Source organism: Diabrotica undecimpunctata, chromosome 3, assembly GCF_040954645.1.
Source record: "Diabrotica undecimpunctata isolate CICGRU chromosome 3, icDiaUnde3, whole genome shotgun sequence".
Taxonomy (NCBI): Eukaryota; Metazoa; Arthropoda; class Insecta; order Coleoptera; family Chrysomelidae; genus Diabrotica; species Diabrotica undecimpunctata.
The window spans coordinates 148982235-148997493 of NC_092805.1; the positions used below are offsets into that span (position 1 = coordinate 148982235).

Sequence of the window (15259 nt, forward strand, 5' to 3'; positions counted from 1 at the left end):
GAATAAATATTTTGTTTAATTTTTGACGGCCTCTCCTGAAAAATTACGTTTTTTTAAATGTGTGATTATTCATTCAAAGCAGCGATATGTGTTGTCTTGTTTGAGCCGTTGTATCCATGATTTTCCTGAAGCTAGTGTGCTTTATATTCTTAGTTTCATAACAGAATAAATAACAATCAGAATGCCCACCCTGTTTGTCAAGATAAGTACGCGCATCTCGTTCGCGCAGACGGAACCAGCTATGTTTTAAACGGAACCATTGCTGTTCTGTGACATTTTATCTGGTGTGCATAGAAAAATTGACCCGGTTTAATTGATTTACGGCAACCATAGACACAATATACAATATTTTATGTCATACTTTTAGTTGAAGAATATATTAACACTAGAAAGTCGGTCTTAGCATACCTACCTAGATAGCCCGAAGGGATCATTTTGGCCCCAAGTTTCTAAATCAATAAGAACCAAGTTTAGAATTAACTATTTATTTTGGAATAAACAAAAAATAAAAATAAACAGTTTTAAGAAATTATATAAACTCTTGACGATAGAATTTGATTTAATTTTTTAGTTTCATTTTAAACATTTGGAACAACATACAGTTTGGAGTTTTTGGCATTTGCCACACATTGCCTTGTTACAGCCGTGGCACTCATTGGAAGTATGATTTCCTTTACAAAACATTTTTAACTGACATGTTTTTCTTTTTTGGCTAGTCACAGTGCTGGTAGTTGGTAAATCCGGTGGTGCTGGGTATAGTACCAGATTTCGGGAGGCAAGGTATGGAGCCCGTAATTCTTCACTCAGCTGAAGAATAAACTTACGACGACTGATTTTACTTCCAGTAACTTCTTTATAAATAATCCATGCATTTATTGCTCCTAAGTCAAGAATGTTATAAAATGTATTTTGTTTTATTATAAAAACTTACTGTTTGAGGAAGTTTTTTTCCATCGACAGCAACATCCACTGATTAATGTAATGAGCTCAACAAAAGCACATTTTTGTGACTCTTTCCTTGGTATGCAGTAAGTGTTATCTTTTCGTCGCTCTGGAATATATGGGTAACATATAATTCTCCATTTTTACTCTTTACGCTTAGAGGAACTTCCTTTCTGTTGCTATTCAAAGTACCCACAAGACTTGTTGATTTTTTTTGGAATGCCTTGGCCAATTTTAACGATGTAAAGTAGTTATCTGTCGTAACATTTTTGCCCTTTCCCAGTTGATTTTCCATTAACCGCAAAACAACATGTTCACCAACACTTGTATCTTTCTTGCGTAGATGATCAGTACCAGTATAAGGGTAACCATTTACAATATATTTTGATTCCACGCATGTCAAAAGCCAAAATTTTATGCCAAACTTATCCGGCTTATTTGATATGTACTGTGTGAACGGGCACCTGGCTTTAGAAGGCAGTAGTTGTTCCTCCACAGTAAGGTTTATTCCCGGTTTGTAACATGCGCCACTATTTTCTATAAATACATTCCAAACCGCAGAGGCTAGAGCAAATTTGTCGGTTTTCAATCGTTCAGATTTCGTTTGCTTTATGTCAAATCTGAGATATTTTATAATATCCTTGAATCTGTCTCGTGGCATAGTTTGCCTAAAAAACTGAGGACCCCATAGTGTTGACCACAAGCTGTTGGTTGGGAAATTTTTGGCGCCGTAGACTCCTCTTGCGTACATAATAGCAAGGACAGCCTCCAGTTCTTCCAAAGTTATAGTCCATGTGTCATTTTTCAAACATCGATGTGCATCTGCATTAGTGCATTCTTTTATATGACGTAACATGCTGTCGTTGATTATTAGATGCCAAGCACTTACCACACAATTGTTCCTCATGTTCCTTTTTGCATACGACGTAGGACCTGATTCCTCTCGATAAATGTTGTGCTGAGCGCGGCGTCCTGTAATGAGCAAACATTCAATGAATATGAAGATACTAAAAATCATAATCTTACCAGGTACTAATCCAGAATCAATAACTTTCCACGTGGTTCCGTCTTTCGATTGTTCGGTGTCTCCGATTGAAATAGTTTTTTCTTGTTGACCTCTTTTTCTCTTGTGACTTGGCTTAGATGCACTTGGATTCACGATAAAATTAGCTGACTCGTGCTGTTGAGTTGTAGAAGCAGTGTTTACATAAATTGGTGAGTCTTGTACAATAAAACTTTCTAACTGCTCTGAAGAATCAGAGTCACTTGAATCATTATTTTGTGGTGGTACGTATTGTTCATCGTCTGACTCATTATTTTCTGCAAATTCAGATTCACCTCCCGAAACATCTTCTTGTATTTTTCGTATTTCTTCAAGAAGTTCAAGCTCTGATAGTCCACGACGAGACATCTTTACAGTCGTCTTGAATTTTCACAATTGAACGAATGTTTCAGTATTCTAGAAACGAGAGTCAGCAGAACCTAATAAACCGCTCAATAAACAAAATACTTTCAAGGAACAAACAGTATGTAACAAAATACCTTCTAGGAATAAACGTACATAAACATAATTTTATCTATCCGACAGAAAGTTAAAAGAAATCGTCAAATTTCCGAGAAAACGATAATAATTAATACAGGGCCAGTTTGGCCCCTTTCTTGGTAGGTTTGTTAGAAAATCCATTTAATAAATTTAGTAAACAATATTTTTTTGCGTTAAATAAGACTTTTGTATCAAAATATTAAAAGTCATAAAATATGAAATTATTATTGTATCAAATAAAAGAACTACAATAACTTCAAATCGCAACAGGGGCCAAATTGACCCCTCCGACTTTCTAGTGTTAAATTATTTCAAATTTACTAAATTATTAATCTCTAAAAATTTAAATTACGGCTCTGTCGTAGTTTGTCACAAATTTCTCGGCATTCTGATTGTTATTTATTCTGTGGATTCACTCTCATCGACAAAACAACCGGATTGTGATCGGAGGATATGTCCGTTCCTGGATTTAAAAATTAGAATATTTAGACACATTGTTATTTACCAAATGATAAAATAAGAACCAGATCCAGTTGAAACATAAATAAACACCTGTAATAGATACAGGTATTAATATTTACCAAATAATAAAATGATAAGTTTTGGATGATATTGTGGAATTTCTATATCTTCTATTGACGATAACATATTTGATTTCTGACTATTTTGTTGTTATTGTCAGCTGGTGACCTCCATGTGTATAATCTACGTTTAGGAAGCTTGAACAAGGTATTTACAATTATGAATTCCTCATTGATACAGAAATCAACCAGTCTATCGCTCGTTCATTCCTCTCCTCGAGTTCATATCGCACTACACAGTTATCCACTTCTTCTTGGTCGAGTTTAGCGTTTAAATCTCCCATTATATCATGTCGTTTAATTAGTTAAAATTCAATTATGATGGGCAAATTGTTTCGATTCAAGACTTTACGACTTAATACTTTACGTACAAATGTAGCGATTTACCTGTTTGTATTATACATTACAGAATCATCATATAGATGGTCTGAGCCTCGTGTACTATTGCTGTTGGAGTTTTACAGAGAATAGGAAAGAAAATTTGTCAATGGAAAACATTCATATGGGGAGAGGAAGAGATTGCCAAAATTATGGAAGAAAAAGGACACTTAGCAACAGGACCACAATGCTAAAATAAGGAATTTAAAAAAACATACAAAGTTATAAAAGATAAGAAACGTCAGGAAATAATAGGAAAACATGGCCATTTTTTCATTCCTTTTTTTATGGAACCATCCACGTCAAGAGGAAAACCTAAGCTTCGTCAAAAAGATGAGCATGAATGTGCCCGGAACAAACGGGACAAAGAACGAATGGACATGGATAATAAACTTCTTAGTATCCTCGAGAAACTCACAAATGAATAGTAAAATAACAAAACCGTGCAAAAATAAGTAAGTTTTATTTTTGTACAATATTGTTATACAGTGTGTAAAAGCCAAATGGAATAAATTCATTATTTAGGTTACTATACATATTTATAAAAAATCCCAAAACACGTCAAATTTAAATTATAACTTGGCATTCTTTAACTTGAAAATGCTAACCCTACCTTCAACCCCCTTAGAATGACAGGTACAACCCCCAATTTTTAAAATAGGAAGTATAGGCTTGTGATATATCGTTTGAAAGGTCTTTTCATTCTCCATTCAAAAATGTTATCGCTTTCAAGTTTATTAAGATTAATTAAGATAAAATAAATTAAAATCATGTGGTTACCGAAATTCGCTACAATACAATCAAAAAATAAAATGTAATGCAAAACGTAATAAAATGTAGAACACGAAAAAGAACTATGAATGTTAATGAAGTAGATGTTCAAAATGTTCACCGCGAACGTCTTGGCAACATCCTAATCTCAAATAAAACTGTCTTCTAACATTATTTAACATAACAAGCGTGATTGACCTAATCGCAAGCGTTATTCGTTCTTTTAAGTCATTTAAATCAGTAGGTTTAGTTTTGTACACATGGCTCTTCACATATCCCCATAAAACGAAATCTAATAATGTAAGATCAGGTGATCGCGCTGGCCATTCAATCGATCCTCGCCTCCCTATCCACCGATTGGGAAATATTGTATCGAGGTACTGCCGGATATTAAGTTGGTAATGTGATGGGGCTCCATCCTGCTGAAACCATATCGTATTCGCTGGAACTTGAGGGTTTCCTGGATCAGGATATAAATTTGCCAACGTTGGAATGACATCATTTTGAAGTAGTGCCAAATAATTGTTGCCATTCAAGTTGCCCTCAATGAAAAAAGGACCAATGATATTGTTTTCTACAATCCCTGCCCAAACATTAACCTTTTGAGGGTATTGAGTGTGTTCTTCTCTCATCCAGTGAGGATTTTCCGTGGCCCAGTAGCGGCAATTTTGCCGATTAGCATGACCGTTAAGTGAAAAAGTACACTCATTAGAAAACATAACGTCTTCTAATTGGATAATATTGTTATCCAACATGTCCATCATTTGCTCACAAAAAAAGTTCTATCAAAATCGTCTTCAATGAGTAGGTATCATCTTATAGGGATGCAATTTATTTTCTTTTAATATGTTTACTATCGATGTATGGCTACAGTCGGTTCACAATTTGTTGATAGCTCACTACAAGTTTAACCCTAATTAGAAAACTGAAATACAGAGAGGATAGGTAATACGATATAATAGTAAAAACCAACCTAAAACTGACGGTTTAAGACGTTTTCGACTAACCCACCTTATATCTGAAAGAATACAATACCTTATAATCCTATTACGGGGGTATTTTGAATGGTTAGAGATGAACGACCAGTGTCGTAGAGTATGTGATTGAAACATTTATTTGAACTAAATAAATATATTTTTTAAATTGTACTTTTGTAAATTGTATTTTTTAATAAAACTTATTTATTTTATATAAAAATAAAAAGTTTCTTGCCATTTGTAAAAGATACATTTATTTAATTAAGGAAAAAGGCGCCAAATGTCGCCTGGCAAAATTTCCAATGTGTTTTAAATGTATCCATTATTTTCGAATCCGGAGAAAACTAATAAATATTTTTGAAAAATTTAAACGCAGAATGAAAGATTACATTGTTACTCAGGGCAGAAAGTCCCTGAAAACTTCTACAATGTTTATTTTAATATGTTATGTAACAGGGGTAAAAATAAAAGAGAAAATATAGTATAATGTTTAATTGAAAATATTGCATGCAAAAGAAACTTTACAACTATAATAGTTATTATTATTACTTACCTTAATAATAATTATTACTTACCTTATATAATTACGATTAGAAAATTATTAAAATTCAAAATAAATAGGATCAACTTCGGAATCCGAGTCATCTTGAGGGTTAATAATTAGCGGTTGTGTCTCTACGGTCGCATCAATTATGTTATCAAGATCCCACATTTTTTGTTCTTCTTCTATTACATGCCTTACTGCATCTTTCCAGTTTTTTTCTGTAATATGTTGTAAAGACTCGTATAACAATTCACGTACAGCTTGTTTTTTATATAATGTATTTTTTCTAGCCACATAACTTTTCATTTGTGCCCAAATGAGTTCAATTGGATTTATTTCGCAGTGGTAGGGTGGAAGTCTAAGGACTGTAATGTTTTGCCTTTCCACCATTTTGTCAACTACGTCAACTTAGATTTGTGTTGCCGGGCAATTTTTAGAAGTTCTGCTTTTACCATTCCATCTTCGTAAGGCAGATACTTATTCCGCAGCCAGTCAAGAATATCCTGTTTCTTCCACGCAGTCGTTGGAAGTCTTTCTACTAGTCGTGAATGATAAGGTGCATTATCTAATACTATAATTGAATTTGGTGGTATGTGTTCAATCATCTGCTCAAAATACTCTTCGAAAACATCAGCTGTCATCTCCTCGTGATAGCCTTTTGTGCTTTTGGACTGAAATTCCAACAAACCATGCTTAACAAATCCTTTTTCACTGCCAATGTGAGAAATTATTGATCTACTGCCTTTACCAGAAGGTGGGGAGATACCAGTAGACCAACCTTCCATAAAGGCTTGCCTGGAGCTTAATATATTTTTATCTGACCAAATTTTTTTTAGAGTATGACCTGAGTTTACCCACGTTTCATCCTGGTAGAAGATGGGCCTTCCTTCAGCCCGGAATTTTCGTATGGATCTTAGATAATTTCTTCTTCAACATATTATCTCCTCCCGGTCAATCAAAAGTGATTTTCGGTCTGATTTCTCCCACCGGAAATTTAATTCTTTTAAAACTTGCCACAATTTAGTTCGTCTGATATGAGGCAAATCCGGGTCGTCTCTAACTTCTTGTAAAATTTTGTTTAGGTTTGGTATTTCTTTTTTGAAAAAAAATCCATGAATTTTCCTTCGAATACCATTTTTGGCAAATTCATCAATTTCAATAGGCTTTTTCCCTCTCTTTAAGTGTTCGTTTGTGTTTGGGTTAGCTATACCGTGTTTTTTTCTTTCTGATAGGAACCTATATATAGTTGACTCTCCTACGCCAGTCATGTTGGCACAACTTTCGACTATGTTGCGAACAGTGTTTGTGGGATTCTGAGAAACCAGAGCATCGTGAACATTCAGGACAATAGTCTTCTCTCTTGGTGAATAGACAGACTTACTGACTATACGCAACAGTACCTGTGTAAAACTTGATGATGTTGATGATGAAGCCATCACAAACAATCCAACAAAACGAGCTCGAGCGAAAGGTACGTATATGTTCGTAGGTATATGGAATAAAAAATCACTCACGCACTGCATATAATTCGCAAAAGAAATATTCGAGACGCTAATTACTGCGGTAGACGTGGACACACCGACGAGCCGTAAATTACATGCGATCAAAAACGTACTAAACAAAAAAATTGTTTTCGTTCGTAATAACTTCACCCTTTTAAGTTAAGTTTCGAATATAAACTGAACAAACGAGGCACGTGGCCAAAGCATACCCATTATATTATTAAAAATCTGGGGAATTCCATCCTAATTATCTTGCAACGAATAGTACCTTCGGATATGAATTCCAGGTTTTCTAGTAAAGTGATTAAACGCGAAGATTAGTATTGAAATATCCAAAGAGATAAGGTATTCTTATTTACAAAATTGTTAATGGTTAAATTCTTATTTTTATTAATATAATATAATTACATAACATTAGCCGTGAAAGTTTTAATTGTTTTTTTGCTAAATATATTAGTATTAAAATATTATTAATATTATATATATATATATATATATATATATATATATATATATATATATATATATATATATATATAACAGTATTAAAAAATATTATATTATTATTTAATGAATAAACACCTCAGGAACGCCTATGGTTTACGACCGTTTTATGAGTTTGAGGCACATTTCGTGCTCTCAACAATTTATGAACGGAGAATAGCATTGAATGTAGTGGATGCCTGTCTACTCGATGTATGTGAATTTTCCTGAAACTCAAGCAACACATCTAATTTGACTTCATCACTTAGTGCATTGGCAGCTGCTTTTTTTATCTGCCTTACATGACCAAACTCGCGAAACTCCTTCTCTATTTTACTTATTGTTCATTGGGATATAGGCGGTAAATTAGGAAATTTCTCATGAAATAGGCGAGTTACTTCCTGTTGTGTTCGGGTGTTATCTCCGTAACCAATCATTTGTAAAACTGTTATTTTATGCATTTCCGTTAATCTAACCATTTTTCAGAATTGAATTGAACGAACTTTTTTACTTAAATTAAAATACTGACAACTTAAATAAAACAATTTACTAATGCGTATTAAAATAACGTTGCCACGAAAATTCTTTAAAGTTTTTTAATGATTACCATCTAAACACCACATTGCTATGGTTTTTGTTCACTTTCTCATTATCAAGACCTAAACGGAAATAAGTTTTGAGTATATTGTAGCGAATTTCGGTAACCACATGATTTTAATTTATTTTATCTTAATTAATCTTAATAAACTTGAAAACGACAACATTTTTGAATGGAGAATTAAAAGACCTTTCAAACGATACATCACAAGCCTATACTTCCTATTTTAAAAATTGGGGGTTGTACCTGTCATTCTAAGGGGGTTGAAGGTAGGGGTTGCATTTTCACGTTAAAGAATGTCAAGTTATAATTTAAATTTGACATGTTTCGGGATTTTTTATAAATATGTACAGTAACCTAAATAATGAATTTATTCCATTTGGCTTTTACACACTGTAGAAGAATCCTACGAACATAATGAGCTCAAAGAATGTTAAACGCAGAAGTTACTAGAAGAATAGGAAATGAAGCTGAAATATTGTTGACTATCAAAAGAAGAAAACTTGAGTACTTAGGACATGTGATGAGAGGACCAAAATACTCATTCTTGCAACTTATTATGCAAGACAAAATTCGAGGAAAGCGAAATGTGGGAAGTGGAATAATATCGTGGCTTAAGAACTTAAGGAAGTGGTTTGAATGAAGTAGTGCAGAACTATTGTTTTATGTCACTAAGTGAACACCTCTAAAAATTGACAATTAAATTGGAAATTGCATAATAAAACCTTACGAACTAGTTTACGAATAAGTTTAAGTTGCTGCATGTGATACCAAAATATATATAAAAATACTTTGTTGCTTGTACCTAAACGTACTGTAATTTTTTACTTAATCGTTAAGAAACTCTTCCACTGAATATTAAGGTCTTTCAGATAGATAGGCTTTTGTCAATTTACGGAACTTTAAGAAAGAAGTTCTAGATTTAAGTTGCAAAGGGAGATGGTTGTATAATTTTTTTTGCGGAATATAATATAGATTTCTTTACTAACTCAGTGGATGGGATCGGTAAGTACACACAGTGGCGGATCCAAGGGGGGGTCACGGGGGTCATGACCACCCCAAAACAAAATTAAATATCAATCAAATAATCCTAAAAAATAATTTAAAACCCATCAACCCTATAAGCAGGAAGTCAAGAGTTGAAATGATTCAAACACTAAATGCATTCTTCAAAATAAAAGATCAAATGCTGAATCTGTTTTTTACAAGCAAAACTTTACTATAAAGTAAACAAATAGCTGAACAACTAGACATTGAATTAAAGATGCCTCGTATAGTTTCTCGTCAAACCTGTTGTCAAAACCAATCTGCTAACTCTTGCGAAGAATATTTCCGAAGATTTATTTATTTACCCCTTTTAGACAATATCTTAACTGATTTAGAAGAACGACTTTCACCAAAAGTTATGAATCTATTTAATCTTCTAGTTGTTTTACCTAATACTGATAACACACCAGAAGATAAAGTTGCATTAAAAAAAATTGTTGACACCTTCCAGGATATTATTGGACCAACTACTTACTGCATATTCCACAGTAGAACAAGAGTTTTCACTGTGGATTCAAAAGTGGAAAAGAGTCGTGCAAAATAATGGAAAACTTCCTGATTGTATTTTAGAAGTATTAGAAAACTGCGATATTCATATATATCCAAATGCCAGAATATTTCTGCAAATATTAATTACACTGCCAGCCAGTGCAGCAACACCAGAGTCTACGCTTAAACGTCTAAAGACTTGGCTTAGAAATAGAACTTCTGCGAAAAGGTTAACTGGTTTAGCACTCATCAATGTGCATCCTGAAATTTCTCTAGATGTTGATGCAATCATAGAGCGATTTGTTAAATCGGATAAGCGAAAAGAATACATTTTTATAAAAATATATAATATTTACTTATCTTATTCTTATAGTATTTTTAATCACTGAACTTTTATTTATCACTCGTTGCCGGCTGTTGCTGACAATTCGTGAGAAAAATTTCAATACCGAGTAAAAAAATATTTCACTTACTTATAGCCTAATATGCCTAATTATAGAAATAACTATTCCTTAATTATATTATGTTTTTTGTTGAATAAATCAATTTAAATAAAATACCGTTTACACTTATTCTTAAGGTTTCTTCTTCATTACGAAAGGGTGGCTATAACTACAGCAAATTGTTCTCTATGTTGAGCTGTTCTTAGTATCGAATGTGTGTCCATCTCCGTGCCTGTCCAGTCTCTTACATTCTTTAGCCAGGAGCATTTTTTTCTTCCTGGACCTTTTTTTCCTTCTACTTTCCTTTCCATTATGAGTCGTAGAAAGTTATATTTTTCTTCTCTGTAAATATGTCCTAGATAACTCGTTTTTTTGTTATTTACAATATTTAAGAGTTCTCTCTCAGTCCTCATTCTTCTCAGCATTTCGTTATTGGTCACGTGCTCTGTCCACGATATCTTCAGCATTCTTCGAAAAACACACATTTCAAAGGCTTCTATACGCCTCATACTTGTTTTTCCGATAGTCCATGTTTCCACTCCTTATAGCAATAAGGAATAAATAAATGTTTTTACAAATTGATATTGGATACTCAACGATAGGGTAGAGTTTATTAGGAATGTTAAATACATTCATTAATGTTTACACTTACATTGAGTTATTGCATTTAAATTACTTAACTTTGGTTTATACTTATTTATTCTTGGTTTGTTCTTGATTTTGTAGCTATAGGATCTTCTTCTTCTTCTTCTTCGTCTAGCCATTCACGTCCACATCTGAACATAAGCCTCTTCAAGTCTTCCTAGCTATAGGATAGGTGGGTTTAAATTAATTGTCTTTAAAATAACTAGTTTAAATTGACATGCCTTGATTTTTCAGTATTTATTTATTTTTATGAAATAACTTTCCTTTGGTTTATTAGTCTTGTACACTGGATTTTACTGTCATAGAGTATGTGGGTTTAAATTATTTTTTTTGTTTAAGTTTAAGATCCTTTAATGTTGTACCCTTCTTTGCACCCGTAGGGTATTTGGGTTTTAATAACTTCTCATTTGTTTAATATATCGCTTAAAATAATTATTGAGAAAATGGTTCCCCACGTAAAGGAGCAAAAATATAAATTCTATATCGAAGTCACCCTCAAGACCCAATATTTCTGGGATCAGCCATTGAACGGTGCAAAAATTTAAATTCTGTATCAAAATCACCCTCAAGACCCATGACATCCCCTGACAAAAATTTCTGGATCCGCCACTGAGTACACAAAGCTTGAATTTCTGGTGGAGTAGCCATGATTAGGTGTTGCTGGAAAAACATGTAGGTGTTTACGAATTAAGCAAACTGTTTCTAGAATATATAGAGAGGCAAGAGTTAAAATCCCGTGATTCTTGAAGTAACTTTTGCAATATGTTATTTTACTGAGGCCAAAAAGATACCGTATATATCGCACCCTCAGTGCAAGACTGCAGTAACTTAAAATTTTATGAAAATTAAGTAATCATGGAATTCGATTGTAAACATTCATATCTATCCCCTGTAAAACTTTAGTAACTTTCAAATGCTTAACCGGCTAAATATTAAAACAACAACAGTTTATCTATTTTGCGTTTTTGTACATAAGTTCCGTGCAAAACTGTTGTAATTCGAATGTAACAGAATTACAACATTTTTGCACGGAACATTGCAATGGTTTCGATAACAAACAATGACAGGCACGAAAAAAGTAAGATATTTGTTATTTTAATATCTATATCTATAATGTTTAATTTTAATATACAGCGTGTCTACGTAATCCATTAACAGCCGAGACAATAAACAAAGATTTACGAGACCAATCTATTCATGTAAGTTTTATGTCCTTTGTGTGACATTATATTTTCCATAAAATGTGTGCGATGTCGTTTGACCATTTGTTTATTAGATTGGATTAAAAACACATAAATTAAGACTAATTATTTACAGCCAAAAAGTATTTTTTCTTATGAAAGGAAAAACAGTTATCTTAAAACTTGTGTATTAACAATACTGACAGGTTAAAAATATCTATTTTCAGAAAACTTGTTCTATAAAAACTAAATCCCAAATTGTAATAAATCTTCATGTAACCGCCCGGGGCGATTGTCTTATCATATTGTCCTCCGCAATTCCCAACTTTTACTATAGTATATTTGAAGAATAAGCTGGAGTAAATTCTCAGAAAAAAAACTAAATTGTTAAGCATATTTTAGTACGTGTGCTTTTCGTACAACGTCAATATTGTAGCTTATTTTACGTTAGGATTCACTATTTAAATAGAAATTTTTCCATGTCACATGGACTATCATAAAATTTAAATACCTGCTATTGTTAGAACTGTGTAGGCTAGGGATGATTCAGCTAGTCATAGGCGTACTTTGAGGGTATTACATTATTCGTTTCGGTTTGTTAGATATTTAAACCATTTTGAAAGCATATTATATTTATATAAATCTGTTTATTTTAGTTAAGTTATTTATGGTTATTTTTGTCGGTATGATAATGACCCATTAAATAACAAGAAATAAAGAAACTCTGAAAATACATAGGTATTTAGTTAATGGTCTTTTGATAGTTTAGATAGAGAAAGTCGATTAGCGAAAGATAGTTTCTGATAAATGTGAACGGTATCTTAAATAATATAAATTTCGATTTTGTTTGGGAAACCAATGATTAATAAAATGGTTAATGGTCTTTAAATTGTGGTCATTAATATCAGAAAATTTTTGTTCAGTCGATTATAAGCGAGTGAAGAGATCTAACACAGTTGTTTTTTGCAAGAGTTGTTGTACAGTTGTTTTTTATAGAATATGGAATTAAAGTGTGATTATACACCAGTTAAAAAAAAGTTGAATCATTTATCACTTAACGAAAAGAGTGTTATCCTTAATGTTTACAATTATTTTAAGCAACACAATCCTTCCAATACTGTTGATAGTATAGTTGAAATTTCGTCTAAAGTAATGGGATATTCAAAATCAACTGTACATAACATTTTAAAAGAGGAAAAATCAACTGGTATAACGCCACCCAAACCGAGACCAGGAAGACCAAAATTGTTGAAAGTGAATGTGGATGACTTTTTCAAAAATGTAATTCGTAGAATGGTCCACTCATTTTTTTTTTAACAAACAAATACTTGATACTTGACCAACTTTAGATAAAGTGTTACAAAGCATTAGCGACGATCCCGATTTACCCACAATGGGTAGAGACAAACTTTGGAAAGTTTTGCATTTGTAGGAAAAGGGTTTTAAAGACAAAACTATAAAAACATGTCGACAAGCATGTCTGGAAGGATATTCAACTGGTTTCAAGGAACCAACAGGTAAAGGTCGACGGTTAATTGTTACCCATATAGGTAGTATGAATGGATTTCTTAAGGGAGGTTTACTTTTGTTTGAATCAAAAAAGACCTGTGATTATCACGAAGAGATGGCGGGGACGTGTTTGAAGAATATTTCGAACAGATGATTGAATTCGTACCTAAAAATTCAGTTATTGTGATGGATAATGCAAGTTACCACTCTAGATTAGTTGAACGTTTACCAACTACTCAATGGAGGAAAGATGAAATTGCAATGTGGTTAACTTCTAAGAATTTAATCTTTGACGATACAATGACAAAAGCAAAATTATTAGAGCTTGCTAAAATTAATAAACAAAATTATAAAAAATATGTCATTGAGGAGATAGCCAAAAAACCAGGAATTGAAATACTTCGCATACCACAGTATCATTGCGAGCTAAATCCGATTGAATTAGTATGGGCCGAAGTTAAAGGTAATATTGCTCGAAATAATACAACTTTTAAATTGTCAGATGTTACTATTCTTTTTCATAAATCAATATCCGAAGTAACGACTGAACATTGGCAAAAATGTATTAATCACGTTATAAATATTGAGAAAAATATGTGGGAGCTTGATCATATAATAGATAGCAGTATAGAACCTATATTAATTCATCCCGGATCGGATAACACTTCGTCTGAAACGGAATATGAGGAAGCTTAACTTTAAACTGTAGCTCAGAAGTTTATTTTACATTTGAACTAATTACCGTCAACTTCATTGTTTATTTTTTATTGCTAATATAATTTTCATTCTTATTTCCAATATTATTAGTATTAAGAATATTATTATTTATTAATAGGAATATAAAAAAAACTTACATTTTTTGTGTATGTATTTTACGTTCCAGTATAATTTATTGTATTTTATTCTTTTATATTATGTGTATGTTTCACAAATAATATAATTTTTATTCTTTTTATGTGTATCTTTTTATTTTAAACCAGTATTGGATTGGATTAATTACTTTGTTCTAAATATCCAAATAAATGTAACGCAAACTTTTCTTTTAAGATTACGTTTTAGTTAGAAGATGTGCACGCCTATGTATTTCGAGGTTCGAAGATGAGTATTCTGAGAATTTACTCCAGCTTATTCTTCAAATATACTATAAGGTAGTGAATTTCAATCCTTTTGTTAATCACTGTACTCAAGGTAGCCTGATTTGCTTATTTTTATTTTGTTTTGAATTTAAGTAAAAATATTGAAAGTTTTACAAATAGTTTTTTTACCTTGTTATGACATTGTCATTACAAAGCGAAGGAATTGTGGCTATCAGAAACATGTGCAGAGATAGAACTGTAGTGAAATGTAGCAAAAAAAGTGGTTCATCCTATATATTCCGGGAAATGAAAACAAAGGACTTCATTGATTTTAAACATGTTTCCTTCCTGTTGGGAAACAACTATAAAATTGATCAAAATAAAGAAAATGTGAAGTGGACAGATATAAAAATTCTGCAATGTAGAAAAGATAGTCCGCACACAATTTTCTTTAAGTACAACTATAATGAGAAACTATGGAATTCTTTTAACGTACAAAAAATCATCACGGACTACACATAATGTACGAGAAGTGCTACTTAAACCTGCC

At 32.4% G+C, this 15259-nt stretch overlaps 1 protein-coding gene across 1 annotated transcript in view; it reads left to right on the forward strand.

The window, feature by feature from the left end:
• Positions 1 to 15259, forward strand: part of LOC140437532 (uncharacterized) — a 44024-nt gene that overhangs the window by 15156 nt on the left and 13609 nt on the right. The window lies entirely within an intron of this gene.